We start from the raw sequence: 18,913 nt of genomic DNA, 5'->3' as shown, positions 1-18,913 counted from the left end.
GTGTTGTTGCACAGTTTTGGTTATCAAAACCATGGTAAAATCTCATCAGCCCTTGGAAACACACTTCCTTGTACAAATGTTTCATGTGTCAATTGTGAGGTGATGCACTTCCTAATTTGAATCTTCACTCAAGAAAATATGGTTTTTAGTTGAGTCATTTCATTTACTTCTAGAAGCCGTACTTTCTAGTTGAGTCTTGACATTTGTAAGGAGACACATTTCCTTGTTTGAGTAATTCAAGCGATATTTATTAGGAGATGCATTTTCTTGTCTGGGTAATTTAAGTGGCATTTGTAGGGAGATGCATTTCTTTGTTTGGGTAATTCAAGCGACATTTGTAAGGAGATGCATTTCCTTGTGTGGGTAATTTAAGTGGCATTTGTAAGAAGAAACATTTCCTTTTCTGGTTAATTCAAGCAACATTTGTAAGGAGACGCATTTCCTTTTTTGGGTAATTTAAGTGACATTTGTAAGGAGATACATTTCCTTGTTTGGGTAATTCAAGCGACATTTGTAAGGAGACATATTTTCTTGTCTAGGTAATTCAAGTGACAATTTGTAAGGAGACGCATTTCCTTGATTGGGTAATTCAAGTTTCACTTGATAGGTGCTACACTTCCTAACTTAAATCTTGACTCCTAGAAAATGAACTTTTTAGTCGAGTCATTCCACTTGAACCTTAGGAGACACACTTCCTTTTTGGTATTCAAGTTTTGATGTTTAGATGATTCACTTTCTAACTTAAGCCTTGACTCCTAGAAAATTCACTTTCTAGTCGAGTTCATTCCACTTAACCCTTAGGAGATTCACTTCCTTATTAGGGTAATTCAAGTTTCGCTTGTTAGGTAGCGCACTTCCTAACTCAAGCCTTGATCCCTAGAAGATGCACTTTTTAGTTGAGTCATTCCACTTAACCCTTAGGATACACACTTTCTTTTATTGGTAATTCAAGTTTGGTTTGCTAGGTGACACACTTTCTAACTTAAGCCTTTACTCCTAGAAGATGCACTTTCTGGTCGAGCCCTTCCGTGTAATCCCTAGGAGATACACCTCCTTATCTGAGTAATTCAGGTTTCATTTATTAGGTGATTCACCTCCTAAATTAAACCTTCACTCCTAGAATCTGTGTTTTCTAGTCGAGTCGTTCCACTTAACCCTTAGAAGATACACTTCCTTGTCAGGGTATTTCAAATTTTGTCAGGTGACACATTTCTTAACTTAAACCTTTATCTCTAGAAGACGCACTTTCTAGTTAGAGTTCCCCACTCTAATTTTTAGGAGACGCACTTCCTAGTCTTGGTCATTTATTTTTATCCTCAAGAGATGCATTTATTAACCAGAGTCTTGATTCATATTTGCATTATGAATTTTGCAAGTAGTTGTGATTAGGTTCGGTGCCCACAAAATTTCTCTAATGATAAACTAAGGCAAAAATTTAAATTATGTTATTAGTAACATTATTTTAGGACCCTCTTGAAAAATTGGACTTTGTTTTTTAAAAAAGTGAGATTTCTCTTTACCATAATTTTTGTTTGGGATAACTTTCTTTCTAGTTTTGATGTGATTTCAGGAGCCCACCTGGATAACAGGGTGATGAAATTAAAATTCAACATATTGAAGAAATAGCAATTAGGGAGCCGCTGGGAGAATAGGGTAAGGATTTTCAAATTCAAGTTCAAAGTTCAGAAGTCCCACATGAAAGAACATGGTCAATGTTTGAGTTCATCTCCAACACCAAATTTTGTATGGAGAAAGAATCTATTCTCAAGTTCAACCCAAGGAAGATCATATCTTTTGTCATTTTTGAAAGCATCAGAGACCCAAGACAAGAATCAAGAGATGCTGCACAGATAGGACTTTTGTAATTTCATTTATCTTTTTAACTTGTAATTCTTATTTTTATGTAATGACAGAGCAGCGGATTGGAACCTCGACTGAAACTCACTCGACTCTCCGACTCGGTATAGTCCTTCTCCTTCCAACTTTTTAAGATACATGTGACTTTATTCCCTCATAACTTGGGTAGGCAGGATGTCCTAAATCAAGACTCAGTGACACTCTGTCCTTCTTTGTCTCTCTTTTAAATAATGACCCGGTTAAAATTTTGTCTCGTTGTCTACTTCTTTGTATGCAAACACTTTGTGTTTACATCCAAAGAGGGGCATAATATAGACACATAATTCTATCCCTCCTAAAAATTAATATTTACCCATTTACCTCTCCCTACCCTTCCCCCTACCTTCCCCTACCCTCACCTAATCTTACCCACTAAACTGACACACCCATCTGCTCACTCTTCCATTTTGACCAATACACACTCACCTCACCTGTACATAGACCCACTCATACAATATATACACACCCATTCATAATATAACAGAAGGGGACACACTCAAAAAAGGGGGCACAACACACATCAATACGCACACATAGTCATAAAAAATGCATACACACAAAGTTTATGGGGACACACAACACTACACATATAGAGAGAGAAGTTGGGGGTGAAAGAAAGTAAGAAAGATAGACAAAACGAGTGAGAGAGGGAGAGTTACGTCAGAAAGAGAGATTTTTTTGGTAAGGTATCGCTGGGAACGTGGTTGTTATCAGTTCCTCTTTGTTTATCATCACTGTTGGAGCTCACCGGAGTTCTTACATGATGAAAACCTTGACCCAAACACTAATCTGACCAAATTGGACCATCTTCAGTCCGATTCTGGCAAAGTCTGCAGGAAAATGGTGCCGAAAAGCGGTCGAAGTAGTAACAGGCATATAATGAGGTTGGTTTGTTCATCATTAACGTCCAATTCAAGGTTCATTAGCGCAGATTCCACTTTTTCATTCAACTATTATTGAATTTCGAAAGCTTCAAATCGAGGTTCAATTCTATTCTTTTCCTCTAATTATTTCGTTGTTTATTACATACGAAGTATTGAATTGAACATGGTGTGTTGGTTGATTTATGTTGGTGGTGAATAATTGCTTGTTTTGATTCGTTGTTGGTCTCTTTAGTTATGGATCGTGTGATGAAATGATATTTCATGAGAATTAAAACTAGTTATTTGGGGTGAAAATTAAAAATTGATAAATAGGTGAATATTAATTAGTTTAATTTATTGAGCGTTGTTTGATTTGAAATGAACATTAATTTTGTTGAACTCGATATTATCATGTGTTAGGTCGAGGATTGATAGGAAAATCTTAGGTTTGGGTAGGCAAAATTTAGAAAATTTTGGACTAATGAATATTTGAAGTGTTTGTTGAATGGTTAGTTCTATCACATTTGGACCAATTGTACTCATTTGACTAGGGAATGCCTCGAGGTTATCAGTATTGTTTTATCCAGGGGATACCTTGAGAAAATTGTATTTATTCATCGAAAAATTCCCGAAATACTATGTACGTGAAGGATATTTGTGATCAACACCCGAAATGTCGGGTGGAGCTTAGTCTAGGACTAGTTTAGAATAGAATTTACATTTTCACATTTTTCTATTTTTTGGGAGTGTATAATTCAGACTGGACATTATTTTGTTTTAAATTTTTTGTGTGGTTTATTTGTTTGTTTGTTTATGTTTTTTGTTGGTTTATACATTTCATAGTGTAGTACTAGCGATATACTCCACAAAGTGACCGTGGTCGAACCACGGAATCGAGGGGTGCCTAACACCTTTCTCTCGGTCAACAACATTCCTTAACCAAAATCTTTGTTCATGGATTAGTTTTTAGAGCCAAACCATTTTGAAAAAGGATTTTCAAAGGTGACTAGGCACGCCCGATTTATGCCAAGTGGCGACTCTGAGTTTAATTCTAAAAAATTCTTTTTTTATTTTTAGTCACTTTAATAATAAAACCCCTTTTCAAACCTAAAATCAATCTTTTTGGTAAAAAAGGTGTGTGACACCAAATTAAGCATTTTAACAACACAATATAATTATCCAGATTTATTTAAGGCTATCAATATCACATAGGACCCCACATGGTCACACATATCGCATAATATCTCAATTTTGATAATTACATTGCATATAGGTCCCAACAAAGGCACAACACATAGATAGACATTTTTCATGGTTAGTTCCCACCCTTAACATGCATTTTGTATCATCATTTACTACCCATCCTAGTCTGAAAGAGTTAAGTTTACCTTAAAAGCCGAAATCAATCCGCTACACTTCGAACCCATGACCTTACCTTTCACGAACGATCCTGAACTCGTCTAAAAACATCAAATATGGAATCCACATATCAAAACAAAATCAATGACACCCATGTTGACTACTTTTGGTTCGAGGTCAAAACGGACCCCCGAAATGGATTTTTGAAAAAGAAGGGAAAAATCATAACTTTACTTCAAAAATGCGTTTCTCATATTTTTAGAAATCTACAGATGAAAACTCAATTCAAATCGAGGCAAAAAAGAGGTTCAAATAAAAGAAAAACCATTTTTAAGCTTTACCGGGTAAAATCTTTGAAATTCGAGTTAAAATCAAGAATCAGAGTTGATTTGAAAGTTAAATTGATGAAAAATTAGTAATTATAAGATAAAAATATTATTCAAGTGAAAAGGAGTGAAATTGAGGTTTAAAATCAAACCCTAAGATTTTTGGGGATTTTGAAAAATTTATCAAGAAATTACTAAGAAAAGGGTGAATTTTTACCTAAAATCCATAATAAAATCAAGAAATAGGTGTTAATCTAGCTTTCCAAGCTCTCACAAGCTTCACTTTTAAGCTCTCACACTATTTTAAGGTTTAACTCTCAAGAGGCAAGGTGGAAAACTAGAAAAGATGGGCCAAAAGTGGTAAAAAAAAAGTTGTTATATTACAAAAAATCTGCAATATATAGAGTGCAGATTTTTTCTCCCAAGTCGAAACAGACTTGGACGGGGAGCTCGGGATTCATTCGGAGTTTGATACATGCAAACGAACTATGCAACCACAATAAATTCAGCATTTTGAATGTGATAGAGATATCAAAATTTTGAAAAACGTCATTTACACAAAGTTGACCCCCGAAACCTGAAATCATAATTTTCTCAACCGAGGATCAAAATGAGATTTAAAACTCGTAAAATCACGTCAAACATGTTAACACTCTAAAATTGATGTTTTGGATCTGCTGGTGAACTCGAATTTTTCATTCGAGGTCGTTTCGACCAAATATGGGTCCCACACATATATTTCTAATTTTTCAACTTTCTGACTAATAGGTCAAAATGAGTTCGGGTGCACCAGGACCTGAACCAAAGGTCTACCTGGCCTAAAATCAATATTTTAGAGCTGTTGGTGGATTCTGTTCAGCCATCCATCACATGGATTAACATATATCCTCATAAGTCCAAAATAAGGCTCTCGAAGCCATCAAAAATCACAATGTCGCATAAATGGTAACAAATGTATCAAAAAATGTGTCAATCACTCGCACACCTTAAAAATACCATAATGCAACTATGGAGAGGGGTAAAACAATCAAATAACATAGAAACACATATTTCACATAGTTCAGTAAAAAGCTGGTCGTTACACATCTACCACTAAAAATCTAGTTCGTCCTCAAACTAAAGGCAAAAGAAATACTTGAATAAACAAAGAGTTGGGGATAAGAACTACGCATATCTGACTCGAACTCATAATTATCCTTATCTACAGGTCGATGTTGCCATTGGACCTTAACCACAAGGATAACTCTAGAGTGCAATCGCCTAACATCCCTAGCCAAAATAGAGATCCGCTCCTCAATAAAGGACAATCGATCATCTAACTAAACTGACTCCCAATAATAATATGAGACTCATTTGGAATATAAAGATGAAGCATAAAAACATGAAAAAATGGATGGACCATTGATAGATCAGGGGCAAGGACAACTCATAAGCCACATAACCAACAGTCCAAAAAATCTCAAATAGGCCAATATACCTAGCTCGAAGCTTTCCTCTCTTTGAAAACCTCATCACACCCTTCATGGGTGAAACTTGAAGGTAAACATGATTACGAACACCAAATCTCAAGCCACAAAGTCTATGATCAACATAGCACTTCTTTCTGCTCTGAGCTGCTCTAAGTCTATCCTGAATGACCCAGACTCTATCCAAAGACTCATGAAGAAAGTCTGTACCTCGAGGTCTCACCTCTGAAACATCAAACCAACCCATTGGGGGAGCGACAATGCCTACCATAAAATGCCTCAAAAGTATCCATATCAATATTGGAATGGTAGCTATTCTTAGATGCAAACTCTGCTAAAGCCAAATGCTGCTCCCATTGGCCATAAAAATCTATCACGCATGCGTGAAACATATCCTGCAAAACCTAGATAGTTTCCTCTGACTGGCCGAATATAACACCCTGGGTTTCTAGCCCTTAGAAAATTTCTTAGATTTTGGGTCTCTGGATAGGATACGACTAGGGAAAATAAATCATACACTGGGATATGAGTGGTATGGGTTGTTCGTATACTAGCCAGTATTGGTTGATGGGTTGGATTTAGTTTTTGAAATAAATATGACTTGGGAGGTATGAGTCATATGGGTGGATATGGGTTCTTTGGTTACTTTACATAATAATAGACTTGGTAACTTAAGTTGGATCTAAGTATGAGTGGCTCACCAAAAGCCGTAAGCCAGGCTATGAATCATACTATGGACTCGTATGGTGGTCAGTGTTTAGTCCTCTTGGGATTCTATTCTTCCAAGGGTATGGATCATGGGTACTAGTCGTATACTTGGATACGACATGGTTTGGGGTGTCATACCTTGGACAGTATTGGGTCTAAGGGAGATGGCCTTGGATATGAGTGGTGGGTACCACTCATATTAGAGTGTACGACTAGTATGGATAGTTGTATCCCTCTGGCGGGATTTTGGTGTAGTTTAAGTGAGGGTAATCTGGACATTTACCCACTTAACCAAATAAGGCCCCATAACTTTTAACTTACTTGGGAGGTTATTTGCCCTATTATTTTATTCATTAACACTTAGAAAACACTCTCTAATCCTCTTTAAAGTTCTTGGGCAAAGAAAGTTAGGGTTTCATCATAAGAATTAATTTGGGGCTTGTGTTGGTGATTTCTCTCTATCATCTCTTGGTTTAAGGAATGTTTTCTTTCCTTATTGTTAGTTCCAACTAAATACATGGTTTTATATAATGTTTTCATGGTTTGATTATTGTATGGTTTTGGATTTTCAAATATAATTTAGGGTTTTGGTTATAATCGCTTGGTTATGGTTTTTCCACATTTTAATTATGTATTTACATGTTTTAATGGTGGTTTGGATACTTGGTTGTATGGGAATGATTAATTGGTATATGATTTTGGTTTTGGAAACACTATGCCCCCAATATGTTTGATAAAATACCTATGAGAATGTTTTCTCTAAATTGTTGGATTTGTAATGGAACTTATGCATGGTTAAACTTGGTAATAGAACCCTAAATAGTTTAAATGGTTTGGAATGGTTAAATGGAATGGATTTGTGGTCATGGTTATGGTTAATTAAATATCCTTGTGGGGTACATGGGCCTCCCCCAAGCAAACATAATGGAATACTTGTGGGATACATGTGACTCCCAGAAGTTAACTTAGTAAATAGGTACAGACAATCCGTTTACCTTAAAATATTTAGCTTAGGACAATACTTGCAAGTTACAGTCGGTAGACGATACCACTATGCATAGCCTCGGTTAATAATAATGGTTCGGTTGGTTGGAAATGGTTTTAATTGGGCAATAAAGGTGGGGTGTGATAGCTAATCGTAAAGGTGGGAGTCCAACGGATGAACATTGGAAACTCATGTTTGTCGACATGAGAGGTAGGTCATAGAGACCTTATATAATACTATGAGGTACACGAGAATCCTCTAAGTACACTGTACATATGTATCATGGAGGGTGAAAGGTACTTGGGAATCCCTTACTCTTATGGTATCTCTGATTCATGCGGCTACATACATCGGGGCCTGTTCAGGGGGATATACCGGACCCATATAGATCATGGGTTGTTAAGTATGGTTAAGATATGCATACCCAGGTTAATGGTTTTAAATGCATGCTAAACCTGGTTCCCTTTTTCGGCATGGTTATATATGTATATATGTATGGTTTGTATGCATATGGATGGTTTACTTGGTTTTATTAAATGGAATTATTTTATCCTTATCCTAAGTTCATGCTAGCATTCACCCCCTAACCCATCTTTGAGCGATTGTATCCCCACACGATGCAGGAACCGATGGTTCAACTCCTCCTGCTTAGTGTTAGTCTTCGGGATCAGCTAGTGGATTGAAGTGGGGTGCTTCCATCTTTCCAAAAGGATCTATTTCATGTTATGGACATTTTCATCTACTTTGGTTTATTTATGGAGATTGGTTTTAGCTATGGTTGGGGGCACGTCCTAATCGAATATTGGTTTTCTTTTGGTTAGAGGCTTTTGTAGAACTACTATGAATCGGTATGGGCGGGATCGGTAATTGTTTTAGCCTTAGTATTAGTAATGGTATTGGGGCTGACACCAGTTGACTGTATTGTTTGTTGTTCCATCCTGTTATATTTTGGGGATTATATATAATTATTATGGAACTCATATGGCCATGTTTTTGGATGGTTTAGTTTGGTATTAGGTATTGGTTGGTATCGAACGGTTGGGCTCGTTTGGGTGGTCACGGTCATAGACCTATCCCAGAGTCTTGGATTATACTATAACGCTATCTTGTTATATATTTGAAACTCATCCTACTCAGGATATGCGTAGGTTGGTTGGGTTGGGTAACGGGGGTGGTCTCCAGTCCTGGTTGGACTTGGAATACCCATTACGATAAGGCCCTAGTTCGGGGCGTGTCACCATTAGTTTGGAGGTGAAACGCTATGCTAAGATCAAGCCGAGTGCCCAACTTATCATGAAAACTCTTCCAAAATTTAGATGTGAACACAGAACCTCAATTTGAAATAATAGACACCGACATGCCATGCAGACGCACAATCTCATGAATGTAGATATAGGCTAACTTCTCAGTACATAATAAGACCTGAACCAGAATGAAATGAGCTGACTTGGTTAATCAATCCACAATAACCCATACACTGTCAGAACCAAGAGAAGTACGAGGAAACTCATGCACGAAGTCCATAGTGATTCGTTCCCACTTTTACTCGAGAAAGGGCAACCTCTGAAGCAATCTACTAGGTCTCATATGCTCAACCTTCACCTGCTTACAACATAGGCAACGAGCCATAAAATCTGCTAGTAGTGCTCTCAAAACACAATATATCCTAGTCACACCTGGATTGATAGAATATCTGGAACAATGGGCCTCCTCCAATATCAACCTAATCCAGTCAACCACTCTAGGCACACAAACTCGGCCCCCAATCCTCAAAACTCCAAATGAATCAAGTGAGACTTCCTTAGACTCCCCACTTAAAACCTTATCTCGAATCAACCTTAATCCAACATCATTAAACTGATGAACTCGAATTTTCTCCATCAATGAAAATCTAGCCTCCACAAATGCCAAAACACGCCCAGGTGTCAAAATATCAAGTCTAACCATCTGGTTAGATAAAGACTAAATCTCTAAGGCCAAAGGCCTTTCCTGGGTCAAAAGATGCGCCAAGCTACCTAGCTAGTCGACTTTAGGCTCAAGGCATTTGCAACCATATTAGCCTTGCCCGGATGATAGAGAATAGTCAAGTTATAATACTTAAGTAACTCAAGACAATGAAGTTGACTCATATAAAGAACTCATTGGGTAAAGTTGTAATAAAGGCAACAATGATCTAAGAAGACTCACAACAGACTCCATACATATAGTGCCTCCACAACTTCAAGGCAAACACGATTGCGCACAATTCCAAATCATGAGTAGGATAATTTCTCTCATGAGGCTTCAACACGACACCCAATCCAACACCAGAAGCATCTTAAAACATATTAAAGCCCATGCCCTCCTTGGGCAAAGCCAATAGAGGAGATGAAGTCAACAAATCCTTGAGCTTTCAAAAGCTCGCCTCACAAGCGTCAGACCACTGAAAGAAAATCTTCCTCTGAGTCAACTTAGGCAAAAAAGCTGCAATGGATGAAAAACCCTCAACAAAACACTGATAATAACCTGCCAAGCCAACAAACTCCAAATGTCGATAGGCGAAGTAGGTCTATCCCAATCATGAACCGCTGCAACCTTGGCTGGATCAACCAAAATACCTTTCTTACTCACCACATAACCCAAGAAAGAAATAGACTAACCAAAACTCACACTTAGAGAACTTAGCATATAGCTTCTCATCCCTTAATCTCTGAAGCACAATCCGTAAATGCTTCTCATGATCAACCTCACTCTTAGAATAAACCAAGATATCATTTATAAATACAATAAAAAAGAGTCAAGATATGAACAAAACACTCGATTCATCAACTCCATGAATGAGATAGGGGCATTGGTCAACCCAAAGGACATGACAAAGAACTCATAATGACCATATCAAGTCTGAAAATCCATCTTCGAAATATCCAAAGCTCTAATCCTCAACTGGTGATAATTGGACCTCAAATTACCCTTCGAAAACATCGTAGCACCCTAAAGCTGATCAAATAAATCATCGTTGTGAGGAAGAGGACACTTATTCTTAATTATCACCTTATTCAACCGTTGATAATCAATACACATCCACATTGAGCCATCCTTCTTCTTCACAAGCAAGACAAGCGCACCCTAAGGTGAAACACTAGGTTTGAGAAATTCATTATCCAACAACTCCTATAACTAATTCTTCAGTTCCTTCAACTCTGCAGGGGCCATCCTATAAGAAGGAATAGAATTGGTCTTGGTACTCTGCTCAACATCAATAGCAAAATTAATATCTTAGTTTAGAGGTATACTAGGCAAGTCCATAGGGAATACATCCATAAACTCATAGACAACACAGGCAGAATCCAAGAAAGATGCGAAATAACAATGGTGTTACGAATATGATCCAAGAATTATAAACATCCTCTCTCAACCAATTTATGAGCTTAGATATAAGATATAATCCTCTTAGGACCCGAATGAAGTGCACCCTTCCAAGCTATCCTTGGCACACCTGGTGAAGCTAAAATCACAGTCATAATAATCCAGGACAATATGAAAGAAGCCAACCAATTCATACCGAAAATAACATCAAAATCGACTATATCTAACACAAGCAAGTCTACTAAAGTCTCACACCTGGTAAAAGTCCAACACAAGATTGGTGCACTCGATCCACCGCTAAAAAATCACCTACTAAGGTAGATACACAAATAGGCTTGGCAAGAGGCTCACTAACAGAAACAAAAACCCATAGCAAAATACACAGATGCATAGGAGAAAGTCAATCCGGGATCAAATGACATAGATGCAGGTTTGAAATAAATTGGGACAATACCTGAGATCATTGTATCTGAAGCCTCTGCCTCAGATCTAGCTAGTATAGCATAACAATATCCACAACCACCAACTGTCTGAGTGGCCCAACAATCACCACCGCGGGCTCCACCATCTATACCTCTTGATCCTCTGGTAGCACCCCTACCCCTCATAGTTGAAATAGAAGTAGCTTGAATCACCCAGTAGGGACAGTCCCTAGACACATAGCCAATCTCATCACACACATAGTAATCTCTACGACCAGTCTTAATAAGAAAAGGTCCAACAGGGCCCAAATGGCCACCCTGAACTTCTAAACTAGAAGATCCACCACTTGAATTCTATAAATCCACCACTGTCCTTCTATGGTATCCACGAGAACCTCTAAATTCTCTACCTCGAGAGATTTGACTCTTGAACTCACTAAAATATCACGCCTTCTTGGCGACTTCCTGAGATGCACTAAGAATTCCCTCTGTCATCTTAGCATGATACACAATACTATGAAAAAAAAGCCCTAAGCACAACCATCTGAGATGTATCCAACTAAAGGGAGACATCTAAACCCTTCATAAATATCTGAATCTTCTCAGACTCCGTGGAAATGCTATCCTAGGAATATTTGGATAGGGTATAAAAGCGTACCTCATACTTAATAACGGTTATGGAGCCTTGCTCTAAATGGTCAAACTAGTCCTGCATACGATCTCTTAAACTTAAAGGCATAAATCTCTCTAGGAAACCCTTGACAAACTGATCCAAAGTTATCTCAGGAGAATCGTGGGGTCTATAACTCACAAGTGGCCTCTACCAATATCTAGCACCATCTCTCAACTGATAGGCCATATAAGAAACACCATTCACACAGAAAGAGTGAAACACAACTCAAATGCCAGGTATGAAAGAACTTTTGTAATAACCTAAAAATATGATGAAATATGTTAAATTTGTAATTTTGTGTGATTTGACTATTGTACACCTTCCCATAGTTTCATTATGATATTTATGGGGTATGGGGGTGATTGAAATGGTGTTCGATGCATTTTGGTATCATTTATGCGATATTGTGGTTTTTGATGGCTTCGAGAGCCTTATTTTGGACTTATATAGATATCTTTTGATCCGTCCGATGGATGGCTAAACGGACTGTACCATCAGCTTTAGAATATATCAATTTTAGACTAGGTAGACTTTGGGTTTGGGTCCCGATTCACCCGAGCTCATTTCGACCTATTGGTTGGAAAGTTAGAAAATTGGAAATATGGGTGTGTACCCATATTTGATCGAAATAACCTTAGATGGAAAATCCAACTTCGCCAGTAGATCTGGAAAATTGATTTTAGGGTGTTAGCATATTTGGTATAATTTTACGGCTTTTATATCTTATTTCGATCCTCTATTTAAGAAATTGTAATTTTGAATTTTTGGGGTCAACTTTTTAAAAATGATGTTTTTTTGAAAATCCGACTTTGCCAACCTGTCCGAAACATCAAATTTAGTGTGGTTGCATAGTTCATTTTCATATATCAGACTCTGAATAAATTTCGGGCACCCCATCGAAGTCTGGATTGACTTAAAATATAGTTTTTCAGTTATATCTGTGCAGAAAAATCTGCAATAATAAATAGCTGTTTGGGCCTATTTTTGCTCATTTTTAATCTTACCTCCTGGAGATAAACCCTAAAATAGTGTGTGAGCGTAAAAGTGAAGCTTGTGGAATCTTGGATAGCTAGATTAATATCTATTTCTTCATTCTATTATGGATTTAAGGTAAGAATACACTCTTTTCTTAATAATTTCTTGATTAATTTCTCAAAATTCTAAAAATCTTAGGGCTTGATTTTATACTCAAACTTCAATCTTTTTCACTTGAATAATAATTTTATCTTATAATTACTAGTTTTTCATCAATTTAACCTTCAAAATAACTCTGATTCTTGATGTTAACTCGGATTTCAAAGATTTTACTCGGTAAAGCTCAAAAATGGGTTTTCTTCAATTTGAACCTCGTTTTTTATTTGATTTGACTTTGATTTTTAGCTATAGATTTATAGGAATATGGAAAACATGTTTTCTAAGTAAAGTTTTAATTTTTCCCTTCTTTTTTGAAAATCCATTTCGGGGGTCCGTTTTAACTCCGAATCAAAGTAGTTAATATGGGTATCGTTCGTTTTGTTTTCACGCGTAGATTTCACATTTGATATTTTTAGTGGAGTTTGATATTGTTTGTGGAAAGTAAGTTCATGGGTTCGAAGTGTATCTGTTTTGTAGAGAAATGACTTCCAATTTTTTCCCAAGTTCAAATACTTTTAAAAAAGTTTATAAACTCGAGAATAGAGTCGCCACTTAATTTATTTAGGAAAATCAAGAAAACCTTTTGAAATTACTTAAACGATCCAAAATAGAAAAATTATTTAAGTTTGAATCTGGGTAAGTGGTTCCTATTAATACTATTGGAAGGTTATTAAGGCACCAAGAGTATATGCTAACTTGCGGTAATCCGGACTATTTGAAAATAATTCTTCGACTAACTTGGAGAAAAGAAGTTGGTTTTTGAAAAGAAATTGACTACGAAAATATTTGCGCAAAGTCAATTTTTGGGCAACTTAGTGGGGAATTTAACTAGTTTCTAAGAAAGCTATAATCAAATAGCACAAAAAGGCAAAAGGGAGAATTATAAGACTTAGGCTCGTAGGCCCAAATCTCTGTCCTAATCTAATTGGTCTTTTGGCCCACCTGCACGTGTCCTAAACTATTCATTTGGGCTTTTAGCCCATCTTCACCTATCCTAATCTAGATCTTTGGGCTTTTGGCTCACAACCTGTTTCACCTGTATTAATTTACAACTTCGTCTTTGAGCCCAAATGAATGAACAAGTAGATAAATAAATAAATAAAGAATAAGACAATAATAAAAATTGAGACTTTTTAAGTCTTTTAGTGCCCTCATCAATGGATCGTATTGGCCCATTACAAAATGCAAGAGGAAAGGAATCCATTTGAACTCCAAAACAAATTCATGCAGAGAAAAAAAGAAAGAAAAAGAATTAATATAAGTTCAAAAATTCTACACTTAATAGATAAATGATGAGATAGTACAATAGTATTGTCAAACATAAGCGGTGATTCTGCAAATCGCTAGGTCACAAACATAACACACCACGATATGCCTTTCAAAAATAACACCAAATTCAGAGATATGGGCAACTCACTACTTCAAATTGAAAAATAATTTCACAGATCTTTAACAATAGTAACCATTCCTTCTCTACATAAAGGAAACAACTTTACATAGTAAAAGCAAACATATCCCTCAATGACAAATTTAAGCAAAGAATGAGCACATATTTTAATCATGCAAAGATCGAAACTTTATCCATCTAATTTTAAAAAAAGCAAAACAGGCAATAGTAACTATTATTTTTCAACATAACGGAAACAACTTTACAGGCTAAAAACAAATATATACGCTAACAATGAATTTAAACAAGGCATGAGTACGTTTTTAAGCAAAGATCGAAAGTTTATCCATAATAATCAAATAATAAGGCCAAAAGGCGAAACAATCAATATTAACTATTCTTTTCAACATAAAGGAAACAACTTTACATGCTAAAGACAAACATATCTACCAACAATGAATTTAAATAAGGCATGAGTACGTCTTTTAAGCAAAGATTAGAACTTTATCCATAATAATCAAAGAATAAGGCCAAAGAAACACGTTAAACTATTGTTAGCTCATTTTTATACCATGAACATAAATAGCCATAATATTGATACCACAACGTCCTATGACCTTCAAGACTGTCAACAACAAACAATCTCAGAAAAAAAATTACAACTATGAACTATGAAGAAGAAGATGAAGAAGAAAATGATAACAAAACTAAAAAGAGTAAGGTGTGTTTACCTTTTTTGGAGCAGCAAAATGGGACTTTAAGCTTTCTTTGGAGTCTTGATCACCATCAAAAAGCAATCTTTCAAGAACCCCGATTAGACTACCATTTGAAAAATTTTATTAAAGAAAAGAAATTTAACTCTTTGCTCAAAAGTTTTTCCCACTCTTTAAGACTTGATTTTCTACAGAAATAGTGGTAGTATTTATAGGAAACGATGGGAATTCAACACTTTTCATCCACCAATGTGGGAGAAAGAGTTTAGGGGTGTTTTGGAAATTTAAAATTGAGAAAAAAATTTGTTGGAGGATAAGGTGAGATGAAATTATACAATCTAGTACAAATTTTGAATTTCAAAAATAGAAAAAGAACAGGGTTGAGGGGGAATTGTACAATCTATTACAAACTTGAAATTCAAAATTTGAATTTCAAAAATGAAAAAGAATAAGGTTGAGGTGGAATTGTACAATCTAGTAAAAAAAATTTAATTTTATAAAGTGAAAAAAGACAAGGTTGAGGGGAAATTGTACAATCTAATACAAATTTGAAATTCAAAATTTGAATTTCAAAAATGAAAAAAATAAGGTTGAGGTGGAATTGTACAATCTAGTACAAATTTTGAATTTTAAAATTTGATTCAAAAATGGAAAAAGAATAAGATTGAAGTTGAATTGTATAATCTAATACAAATTTTGAATTGAAGTTGAATTGTATAATCTAATACAAATTTTGAAATTCAAATGGAAAAGAGGTTAATGTTGAGGTGAAACTGTACAATCTAGTGCTAATGTGAAATTTAAAAATGAAAAAGGGGTAAGGTTGGGTAGATTTAGGTCATTTTTTTTGGGATTTTAGGGTTATTTAAAATATAATCCCGATTGGGATATAAAATGTAGCCAATTTTATTTAATTTTGACCTAATTGAAAATCAATTGGCGGATTGCATTGCAATTATGGCCAACTTGATTTTAATTATGGCCAAATTTAATCGATTAGCTAAATTAAATTGAAATTCGATACGAATTAATACTTCATTTAATACCAAGTTTCTTGATTAGATAAAATCAAATAAATATTTCTCCAAAAAAATTATTTTTTAAAACAAATCATATATAAATCAAGATTTTACCCGTTTGAATTAATTTTCAACATAAGCCTTGATTAAAATCCAATATTTTATAAAATAAATATTTAAGCAATAAAAATATATAATTTTATTTAATTAAATATGATGATATATAATCGCTACTTAAAATGATAAAATTACTCAATTAAATACTTTGAAAAGCTTTTTTATTCGGATAAAATAAATATTGTAATTTTATTTGAAAATCAATGAAAATCAAGACTAAACTTACTCGTGGCCGGCAAAAATTAGGTGTCAACAACTACCTCTCCCTTTGGGTAGGGTGGATGCAAGTAATCCTGGGCATAGAGAGTTTGACGTTTCTAATTTTTGTCCGACCAAAAATTCATTTCTGAAAGAGGTTGGTTTTTGCATGAGTTTCGTAGAGTTATGGTCGGACCTCGATATTGAGTTTTCTACATATCTCAAGTTGCATGAGAATTCAAGTGGTTCATAAAGCTTGATTTTAAGCACGACCTTCAAGAAATTCACAAGCTATCCCAGTTTTAAAATTTTAGTAAAAATCAAAAAGCTGGAAAAGAGGAGGATTGGGGGGAGGTTGAAATGCAGTCGAGTTTTCTACATAGAGCCCAGCCTACAAATTCTTGAGACTCAGAGAATCAAACTGCTTGTAGTTTGACTCAATCGGTAGAAAATATAGTCTTTTATTTTAGCCAATCTTTGGTTTAGGATGAATGACAATTTTATTGAGTTGCTAAGAGGTTTGTAACCTCTTAACCATGAATGAGATCCTTCATATCCGTAGGCAAGAATTTACCTGGACATAATTTCCAAAGCTCTAAGTATGTTGTCACCCAAATTTGAAAGAAAAAGAAGGTTACCCTCGGTATGAGTTAAGAAATATCCCAAAAGTGAAGCTGAAACCATAATATCCCAGAACACTCACATGCCTTCTAATAGGGGTGTGGTTTGATGGTCGTGGAAATCATCCTTTAGCTCGCATCTAAAAAGTTTGACGTCCCTCCCTAGACTTTATCCCATTTTACTGCTAAGAAAAAGTTCCACGTTGTGCTGTGTCCTTTTTGGAGTCGTCCGTACCTATGATTTTGCATTGAGATTTCCATCCTCTTGAATTCTCTCAACAATATCTCAAATAATAATTGTTAGTGCTAAACATAATTCACAGAAGGGGTATATAGTTTTTACCATATCTCCACGTGATTTGTTGCCTAAAAAGCAAAATCATCCTCTCATGTACCTATCTGGAAGGAAATAACTTGCAATAACAGACACAGCAACCCTTTGGTTGTTGAATAATTAGCTTATTTGTCAATTGAATATGTCTTTAAAATAGGGTGGCCCTTTTGGACACGGATGATATTTTATGCAGAACGGTCCCTACAACCGTGTAATCTTATGCAGATGCGACAACCCTTTTGGTCACCTACAATGCTTATTGTATGTGGAATGATAACCTCTCTGGTTATTGTAATACCTCAAGAATCCCAACCGATGGTATAACAAATTTGGTATTTTTTTGATCAAATTTGATGTATATTAATACCTCAAATACGTCCTAGCTATTGGACAAATCAAAACATTCCTTAACGATTGCATTCTTGAGAAGGGAATTGCCATAGTCAACTTCAAATGAGCATATCTCCTATTCTACGAAGAATTTTTTATCTCATTATCCATCAAAATATAGATAATTAAATTATATTTCCAACGATACCAATTTCACCAAAATCCAGCGTCGGAGTAAAAAGTTATGGCCATTTTGCTGAGAGCTGCCCGAGCTATCCAGGAGCGACGGGGAAAATGATAGATCATCAAGTCAGCGACGGACCGTCACTTTGGCCGTTGCAAATAAACCAGTGAGACCATTTTCTGGCCCAAAAATGATGGTTGGAGTAACGGTTTGTCACCATATTGATGGTCTGTCACTCAGACCGTCAGTTTTGCTCGAAACAGCACTAAAACATCATTTTAAAGAGATTTTTTGATCTTTTTCCACCCTATTTACACCCAATCACATCAAATCAAAGCACATAACACCTCATTCATCCATAACATCAAAATTAGGGTTTCTTTCAAGATCAAAATCCAAGAACAAGATTCAAACCCTTCTTCAAGAATCTAAGATATTTAAGTTCTTCAGACTTAAGAACAACTTATTTTCTCAAGGGAGAAAAACCCTAGTCAAGAAATCAAGAAAAGTTATATCTCTTTCAAGATCAATCTTTAAGATTTGGGTTTTATTACTCCATGATTCATCTGAAGCTCCAAGAAAACTAGTTTATTGGGGATTCAATTTCAAGAAAGTTCCACCGTTAATCTTCAAGAATCTTCCATCCAAGGTATGTGTAGTATTCATCCATGGATTTATTTCATCCATGGAGATCAAGAATCAAGTTTTAAATCATGTATTTTGAATATTTTGTTGTGGGTTAATTGTAACCATGTGGTTGTTGTTGTATGATTCTCAAGTTAGAATCTTTATGTGATTTTATGAGGACATGTTAGCATATAAGTTGAAATCCAT

This window comes from Capsicum annuum, chromosome 9, assembly GCF_002878395.1.
Source record: "Capsicum annuum cultivar UCD-10X-F1 chromosome 9, UCD10Xv1.1, whole genome shotgun sequence".
NCBI classification, from domain to species: Eukaryota; Viridiplantae; Streptophyta; class Magnoliopsida; order Solanales; family Solanaceae; genus Capsicum; species Capsicum annuum.
Note: the sequence above shows the minus strand (reverse complement) of the source record.